This window comes from Lactuca serriola, chromosome 2 (assembly GCF_051521515.1).
Source record: "Lactuca serriola cultivar US96UC23 chromosome 2, Lser_US96UC23_V15, whole genome shotgun sequence".
NCBI classification, from domain to species: Eukaryota; Viridiplantae; Streptophyta; class Magnoliopsida; order Asterales; family Asteraceae; genus Lactuca; species Lactuca serriola.
Window position 1 is genome coordinate 137,948,481 of NC_136409.1, and position 10,414 is coordinate 137,958,894.

A 10,414-nucleotide genomic window follows, 5' to 3' on the forward strand; every position below is an offset into this window, starting at 1 on the left:
ATCATAACTGCCCCTAACATCAACAATATCTTGCAGATTCACAAATAATAATTCTAATAGTCTATTCATAGCACCGACTCTTTTTCTAGAAACAAATAGACTATCACACACCTTGCCTATAAATCCCCAACAAACAGTTCATTGGGAGCATTATTTTCTTAGTCAGGGTACATCTAAGACAAAAAAAAAAGTTGGCGTTTCCAATTCACCCCCTTGATCACCTGAAACAATCAACTAGCATGTGACCTAACTAAATTCAAATAAATTAGACGCTTGATCTCATATCAAGGCAACTATACCACAAGAATCCTCTTGTGCATTCCCACACTGCCACACTTGCAGTCAAAAACCACAACCATCTAGCCCCATGCTGGTTCGACATCCCAAATCTCAAAATCTCATGTCTTCTATCTCTTTCCTCTAAACACGGAAAGTTGGAAGAACATAACCCCTTTTGAAGATAGTGATATCCCTATCTGCCAGCCAATCACTCAGCTTCCTTCTTAAGTCCTGTGGCTCAACTGGAACTATATCCAGAAAATACCTCAAGACCTCAAAATCAAATAACTCATCTGGGTTTGTACCATTCAAACCCAAACAGATGGCCACTAAGGCCCCAACAATTCACCAACCCATCCTCAGTCTGAATAACCACAACTGATAAACAGATAAGATCAAAAACACACTACAGTGAATCATGGTGCTAAGCCATATAATCTACCCTCCATAAACTCCTTAGAATCCCTAAAATCCTCCTTGATTTGAGTACGTATCCTATGCTTTAAGTAATACGGGCCCAATACTATCTTGCACACCTATCCATACTTTCCTCAAGAATCGCTCTGGATCCTCTAAGTAACTACTCATGTCTACTACCATCCAATCCAATCACATATACCCGCTCTCAACAAATACACACTGCTAAACAACGCACCAATTCCTCTAAAGCACTTTCTAGGCTCTCCCAATATTCCCACCTCACCCGGTCATCAGCTGTTGAAGAACCCCTATTAATATCAGCTAACTACTTCATGAATACATTTACATGCAATAAAACTTAAATAATATTTCAAATAAAATACCCAACCCTACAATGGTTAGACTCAAACGATAGCTACGTAGTATGGCCAAATCAATCATTCTAGAATTATTTAACCTTAGTAGCATGTAACTTAACATATTAATTTAATAGTTAGATCACATCAATATGGGTCTCACAATGCACAAAGTAAACAACATTTGGGTAGTAACAATCTATAGGCCAAAAACCATAAAAAGGCATCCTCCAACCAACTTGCTTCTGCGATGCTAGGAACTTTTACCAACACTTTCGGTTACCCTATGCATGCAAATTATACACAAAACGGGATCACATAGACTATCGAATGAATGATTCTACCCTAAGCTTACAACCAGATAAGGAACAGGAAATAAGGCCAAACCAGTCCTTTTAGGGCTATATGATCCTAATCATATACAATTTTTAAAGCATACACTTAGAAATCAATTCTACCAACATAGATTCCAAATCTGTCATAACATTTAATTCCTCTTAGGCTACAAAGCATCATAAATCAGGCCATTCTATCCAACATCTAAATCCATACTAGCATGTTGTTCCAAATGCTCAATCAACAGGAATATACAAGCATCTCTCCTAGCATTCTATCATGCAATCTTGAGCAGATCCTTAACCCTAATCTAGCATGCAGTTCTCTTATATTAATACAAAAACAATAATCATAACACATGAATGTGTATTTTGGGAAATACTTACTTGAGCTCGACTGATTGCACACATCACACCCCTTTTCTTTATAGAAACGTATTTATAAAAAACATACTTTCTTTCAAAAATTTTACCAATTCCTTAGTTTGAGTTCCTCCATACTCGATGTAACGCCCGTAGATCAGGGCTAGTCAATTTAAAGACGATAAGTGTCAAAAAACTTTTTGACAGAACAATGTTTAGAATAAATAATCTTAACCAAGTTGTATTATATGTCACAAGGTTACCATACATATAAAGAATGCTGAAATCCGAGTTATAACAAAGAAGTTATGACCTGTAGAAGTTTCGTGACAGAACCGGTACAAAACTACGGTGACGTAAATAGTGAATTTACGATAGAGCGATATTTAGCCTTAGTAATCTAAACAAAAGTCGTAGAGTTCATTAAACCGACAGCGTGCATAAAAAGAACGTCTAAATCTGACTTCGTATGAGGAAATTATGATTTTTCTAAGTTTCAGCTTATCGGTATGCAGCCCGAAGTTTGGATTTGAGATCGAGTAATTTCTAGCTGAAACAATCTAAACGAGAATTGAATATCTCATCAATAGTAGTGCAACGGTAAAAAGACAGACGAAAACGGACGTCAGATGAAGAAGTTATGAATTGCTAACGGAGTTTTCCTATCCCGGCCTACTAAAAATAATATAATAAAAATAAAGTCAAAATCAACCGACGGAGTCTAAACGAGAGTTGTAGAGCATAATCTCACCTACGCATGGATATAAAGAACGTCGAAAACGGAGAAAGTATGCGAGAGTTATGATAGATGAACCTTGGCAGCTATGGATTTAGTGTTTGTTATAGGAACCTCGGGCAACAATGGACTTTGTGTCAATTCCTTAGGTCAATCCTTAGGAATGAATGAAGGAACCTTGGTAGCTATGGATTTAGTACTGTGTAGATGAACCTTGGTAGCTATGGATTTAGTACTGTATAGATGAACCTTGGCAGCTATGGATTTAGTGTTTGTTATAGGAACCTCGGGCAACAATGGACTTTGTGTCAATTCCTTAGGTCAATCCTTAGGAATGAATGAAGGAAGGATAGTTGATTCTTAGGGTAAAACCTTACGAAATAAAGAAGCTAATGGGGATGGGTAATTGGGTTGATTGTTTGATGATTAAATATAATAATTATATTATTGTGGGTTGAAAACCCTATATGCTCACCAGGCTCCCAAGCATAACCCACTCAGTTTTCTTTCAATTACAGGTAATGGCACAAGAGTATAAGTTGGTGGACTTGACGAGAGATTTTGGATTAAAGATCAGTAGCTATAAATAATTGTTGTAAGGTCTATTTTATACTGTTTATGCTTTTGGTCTATAACGAAACATGACATCCCGAGATTTTGTTATTTAATGAAAATACATTTCTTTAAAGAAATGATTTGATAAATTATTATCATATTTTGTTTTGGGAACAAATTCCGCACCTCTTTTAATCAAAGGACTACTCTGATTTTATAAAACAAAGCATAAACAAATCGGTCTTTTCTGGCCATGAAAATGGGGATGTCACACTCGAGAGTGTGCCCGAATCCTTCAAACTATGGATCTAATACCAAATTGTAATGTCCCAAAAATACCGATTAAAATTTCATTTTTAAATAAGTCAGCCCATTCATTCATTAAGTCAATCACAATCAGAATAAAAGTATTCTCAAAACATTAGAGTAATTCGTAAACATTCAGTCCGGAACAAATCTACAGGGGATGTGGTGTAATCAAGCTGGACCCTTCCTTTTGAAACCAAAAGTACATGAAAACATTTTAAACATAAAACATAAGCACAAAGTTTAGTGAGTTCCCCAAAACACCACATACCATACAAATCAATGGGCCTATCCCTGGGCTATATTCCAACCCAACATACAATCATGGGCCCAAACCTGGGGTATGTTTCAACCTAATAAATATCAATAGGCCCAACCCTAAGGTTGATTTCAACCTAATACATATCAATAGGCCCAACCCTAGGGTTTATTGCAACCCAATACATATTAATGGGCCCAGTCCTGGGGTTTATCTTAACTCAAACATATAATGATGGGCCTAGCCCTAGGGTGTATTTCAACCTAATCACACATGAAAGAGTCACAAAGATAGTTAGCATTTTGCATAGCACAATCCAGTGGGCCTACATTGGTTCCTTCAACCCACAAGTATAGTTAGAAGACTCACCTCGTTCGGTAAACAAATAGATCTCAGACACGAGCTTTCAGTGCTAAAGTCCCTTCCACTAAACATATCCACAATCAAAACCTAATTAGCCATTAAGGTAAATACTCCAAATTAGCAATTCCAAATACCAATATAATTCCTTATTTGGGCAAAAGACCATTTTTTCCTTCAAGTCCTTAACCCCTCACAATTGACCAAAAGTCAGATTGGTAAAAAAGGCAATGGTTAACCTTTTGTTGACTTATGCACTACGTACACCTAGCTCTATGCAGGGTGTAGAGCCTTATCCAGAAAACGGGTGAAAATCAGACTACGCTGGGCATAGCCTAGATTATGCCCCACGTACAGTTTCTATTGTCTGACTTCATTTTAAGCACTTGATACATTAAGACCCTTCACTCAAATCTCAAATTTATCCATTAGGATAATCCAAACAACCAAGATCTAGCCTTTTAGGTCTCAAAGGCACAAAATATGCATCTTTCTCATCTTAATATATTAAGTCCAAGTCTCCGACCTTCAGATCTGAATCAATATGATGTTTAGATGGATAAAGTTTCCAACTTTATCTATGACAGGGTCACAAACTTTCAAGATCTAAACTTTATGCACTAAAAAGAACAAAAACTATCAAATATGACAAATGACTAGATCTATGAAACCAATGAGCAAGTTAGAATCTTTTTACTCACAATGGTCCAGGAATGATGTAATCTTGCTAGATCTATACTTGAACTCCACCTCCATACACTTTTCCACCACCTTGCTCTTCAAGATTCAACCTTCTAATGCTCATAAATGATGCCAAGGCTAAAAAACAAGTGAGAAAAGGCTAGGGTTTCTCAATGAATGATCTTAGGTGATGGAGGCTAGTAATGAGAGGGTTTCCCATAAGTTAGAGCCCTTAAATAGGGTTGAAAACCAAAGATTTAGGGTGTTGGTTTGCCCAGATTACGCCCTGTGTAACATAAATTACTCCCCATGTGACTCATTAAAACCCGTTATGCTCTGTGAAACTTTTAGTTACGCCCCGTGTAACGCAAAAGTTCCTAATTTCCATTTCAACTTCAAGTAACCATAACTTCTTCATTTCAACTCCGTTTTTGGCATTCGTTATATGCACATAAAGGTATTGAAGAGCCTCACAATCTTATATAATTACTTTTGACTTAAAACATACTAACTAGAATCCTTAATTCATGAAAGCAGCATGAAACATCACTTTCCCATTTTACCTTTTGACTCCATAAAACAAACTAAGGGCTTGGATCGCATAGTCAATATTATCAGCATCTAATATGGTCTAAAACCTATTCCCTAGAAGCCCAAGGCCTTTAATTGATCCATTTATTGTCCATAATTGAAAGACCCACACTTTCATATTTTTGAATGTCCCAAACTTTCATACTTAACAATTATTACTCCAAAACATGCTACATGCATACTCGTAAAAACAATATTTTACATTGATAAAGTGTTTACAAACTACTGGATACAAACCGACTATTACAAAGTGTTATATATTACATAACTTTCCAGGTTACTATAATTTATACATACATGAGTACAAAATACAATAGTTTCATAACTATTCTAAACCTTCAAACAATATACAACTATATTGGTTACTTATCTCCTGTAATTTGTTAAACATTAAGAGAGGTAAGCGGTGACGCTTAGTGAGTTCAATAATAGATACAATATAACGTTATCTCATATATACACTTAAATATGGCAGAAGCAAAGAGGAACAAGGAACAACAAAGGCAATGTGAATCATGTGACAAACTTTCCATATCAATCAATGATTTAATCCAAAGACATACAATCAATGAGACATAACGATTTCCATACTTGATATACATCAATAAAGCTTTGGCCCAAATGGCACAGAAGACATACAACTTTTGATTAACATTTTGGTAGATTTCAGGCTTATAACCCTATCTAACCTTCTGCCAATGCCATAGAATAGAAGTCATTATCCTACGGAGACATGATCTACATGGCCAGAGGCTACATACAAGTAACAATGTGCATCTAAGTCCTTTCACTGATCACATGGTCAAAGGTATTACTTTGCTGTTAAAATAGCGAAGAAAAATAACACGGGAAAATAACCCGGAATAATAACACTAAAAAGCACATAGCACATACAACACATAACACACAATTGTTCCTATATATTGAACTCACCGTGAATTAACCGGGGGTTAAAGTAGTAATTTGTGCAACACTTCGTTATAATAAATAGCTTTCTTCGTTAAAAACCGGGAGCTTTATTGAAAACCGGGACCTGCGAGGGTTGGGCTTCAAACCGAAAAGATAAATTTCTCGGGCTTCTCAGGCACTTCGGAATGTATTTCGAGTGTTAAAATTGATACCGGGGCTTCGGGGGAAGTGGAAGTAGTTAAAATATGAGATTAAGGGTGAAAAGTGACAATTTTCCAACATTTACCAGGGAGGTCTCGCACCCTTATATAGGTGCGAGCCTCGGATCCGAAGCAAGAGGAAAGGAGGGCAAGTGGCGCGAGGCTGCAAGGCTCGGTACACGCGGTAGAAGGGGCGAGGCTCGGACGACAGGTGGCTCGGTTCAGACGGAGGCACGTGTCCGAGTTCGAAGGCTACAGCGCGACGCCACGCATCGAAAGGGGAGAGGGTCACGGCTTTGGTCGAATCGGATAGAGACGCATGTCGGATTGTCGGCTGTACAGCTCTTCGACGTTGGACATGCGGCATGCTTGGAGCGTGGTGACGTGGTCGGTCCGGATGAGGCTTATCCATGCAAAAATTCTCTGAAATTGTTCTAAAATCTTCTAAAATCCATAACTTTTGCATACGAGCTCTGTTTTTAACGTTCTTTATATGCACGCATAGGTAAAGTTATGCTCTACAACTTTCGTTTAGACTTCGTTGACTAAGTTTAAATTTATTTTTAATATTATTATTTTTAACAGACCAGTACAGGAAAATCCGTTAAAAATTCATAACTTCTTCATCCGACATTCGTTTTCGTGTGTCTTTTTACCGTTGTACTACTATTGACGATATCTTCAATTCTCGTTTAGGTTGTTTCGGCTAAATATCGCTTGATCTTTATTTCGAGTTTTTAGTTGTCTACTGCAATTCTGAAACTTAGAAAAATCATAACTTCCTCATACGAAGTCAAATTTAGACGTTCTTTTTATGAAAATTCTCGGTTTAACAAATACTACGACTTTCATTTAGATCACCAAGGCTAAAAGGTAGTTTATCGAAAACTCACTTTTTATGTCATTCGGCGTCGTGCCGGTTTTGTCGCGGATCTTCGATTGGTGATAACTTCTTCGTTATAACTCGGATTTCGATGAAGTTTTAGCCAAAAATGTTTCTAATGAGATTATCTACAACTTTAAATAATAAAATTTTACTTATTTTAAATTCTATTTTTGTTAAATTTCACTATTTCACATTTGATTAAAATCTCATAAGACTTCCAATACTTTCTGAATGATTCTAAGCATAGTTTTACTTCATTTTTAGTAAAAACCATCTGTTAGAACTCAACATTCAAATTCACATAATATTTCGTAATATTATTCACTTTTATAATTTACAAAAGACGATAACTGAACGTGTATGTTACAAATACCTCCTCCTTTTGAGGATTTCGTCCCCGAAATTACAGCGATTAAAACAAATGGGGATATTTTGCTTTTATCTCACTCTTATTTTCCCAAGTATAATTTGGGCCTCGATGGTGTTTCCACTTGACAAGCACCAACTCTACTTCTTTATTATGTAGCTCATTTGTTCTTTCGTTTACGATCTCTTCAGGCTCTTCTATATAAGTTAATTGATTATCCAGTTTTACCTCGGATAACGGAACTGCTTCATCATATATGCTTAAACATTTATGCAGATAGCTCACATGAAACACATCATGAATACCTGCCAATTCTTCCGGCAATTCCAAGCGATATGCTTGCTTACCAATTTTCTGGATGATTTTGAAATGACCAACAAATCTTGGACCCAGCTTTCCTTTCTTCCCAAATCACATAAGCCCTTTCCACGGGGATACCTTCAGCATTACGAAATCACCCACCTGGAATTCAATGGGTCGCCTCCTCTTTTCTGTATAGGACTTTTTTGATCCTGGGCCACTTTCATTCTTTCTCGTACAATTTAAATCTTGTCGGTGGTGTCTTGAATCATTTCAGGGCCTCCAAGGATCTTCTGTCCTACATCACGCCAACATAACGGCGTACGACATTTTCGACCATATAATCCTTCATATGGTGGCATTTTGATTGAAGCTTGGTATGTGTTATTATATGAAAATTCAATAAGAGGTAAGTATTTATCCCAATTACCACCGAACTCCAAGACACACCCACGAATCATATCTTCTACTATTTGGATTGTTCTCTTCGTCTGACCATCTGACTGGGGATGATATGCTGTGCTGAGAGCAACTCGAGATCCCAATTCATGTTGCATACTCGCCTAAAAGTGATAAGTGAAGTGGGCATCACGATCATAAATGATCTTTAGGGGCACACCATGTCTTGCAACAATTTCATCCAAGTATACTTATGCGTATTTCTCCATTGGATCCGTTTCACGCATGGGAAGAAAATGTGCACTCTTAGTCAGGCGGTCGACGACTACCCAAATGTTATCATGATGTCTAGCAGTCTTTCGCAATTTGGTAATAAAATCCATGGACAGTTCTTCCCATTTCCATACAGGAACACTAAGACTTTCTAGGGTTCTATAAGGCTTTCAGTGCTCTGCTTTGACTTGTAATCATACTAAGCATTTGTAACGTCCCAAAATTCAAGACAAAAAATTTCTTTTAATAAAACATTACTTAAAGTAAAATCATCAATTCCAAACATGATCAGGGTATTAATTTCCAAAATACATATCCGTTATCAGAGTAAAACATTCCCAGGCTCTCTAGTCTATGGTGTGTGCCATGCGATCACCCCGAGCTCTTCCCTCCGCTATCGGAAGTACCTGAAACCAAAACTGAAAACCGTAAGCACGAAGCTTAGTGAGTTCCCCCAACCTACCACATACCATGCATAAACACATACTATACATACTGGGCCACACCCGCTATTCTGGGCCTCGCCCGCTACAACGGCCCCGTCGCTCCAGGCCCCGCCTGGCTTCGAGCCCCGCTCGGATATAGATCTGTTTCACTTAGGCCTCGCCTGTCACAGGGCCTCGCCCGCTAACATATAATAGCACATAAACATATCACAACACATAAGCTAAACACATACTAACGGATCCTGTCCAAAGTCCTCGCCTATCTTGGGCCTCGCCCTTATCCTGCTACTGATGAGTCATGGAACCCCGTCCATGCTCCTACTGATAGTGAGATACGGGCCCAACCCACACTCACTTTTTCCCTAACTTGGGCCTCGCCCCTGATCTGTTGCTAATGAGATGTGGAGCACCATCCACACTCTGCTATTGGTGAGATACGGGACCTCGCCCACACTCACCCCCTACCAGGCACATACAAGTATCACACAGACAACAAGTATAAACTATCAAATAAACCATTCCTTGGGCACCTGCCCACTAACATTGGACCTCGTCCTGAATATCATACTAGCATACTGTGCCTAGGGCTAACCCCCGGGTCTTCCTACTCATAACTACATGGGTCTACATTATGGCCGTAGACCCATTCACACAAAAGGGAAACTCACCTGCACTGGCTGAACTCGCTGATGATCCCACTAGCTGCTGTCCGACAATTCTCTGAACTCCTGCTCCACTAGCTCCCCGAGCTACCAATATCAATGCAACACTTAGTCTAACTGACCCCCGAAAGGCAACCAAGTCAACTCCGGTCAAAGTCAAAGTCCTGGTCAAAGTCAACCTCCCAGGTCAACCCTACTCGCCGAGTCAACCTACTAACTTGCCGAGTTCATAAGTTCAGAGTCCTTCCATTCGCGACTCGACTCGCCGAGTCAGTCCATGACTCGTCGAGTCTACCGATTTCCGAGTCCTGACTTGTCCGACTCACCGAGTCTCCACTCGACTCACTGATTTGAGTCTCAACTCGAAGGGTTTGGGGTTTCGTGAACAGACTCGCCGAGTCTAAGACATCCTTCAACGGACTCGCCGAGTTGTTCTTCAAACTCGTTGAGTCCCTGCCCAACTTCATCCGACTCGACGAGGTGTTCATCCCACTCGTCGAGTTCCTCCTAACCTTCAAGCTACTCGCCGAGTCCATTCGGATCTTCATACATGCAGAGGACTTTTGAGTCATGCATGGACTCCAAACTATAGATCTACCCTTCCCAAGCCTATTCCTCACGTAAAGTTGCAAACTTTACGTGTAGAGAAGGAGATCTAAGCTAAATACACCATAAACTAGGGTTTAAGGCAAAGAGGCTCCATAATCAACTCAAGGGCAGATACTTTATGG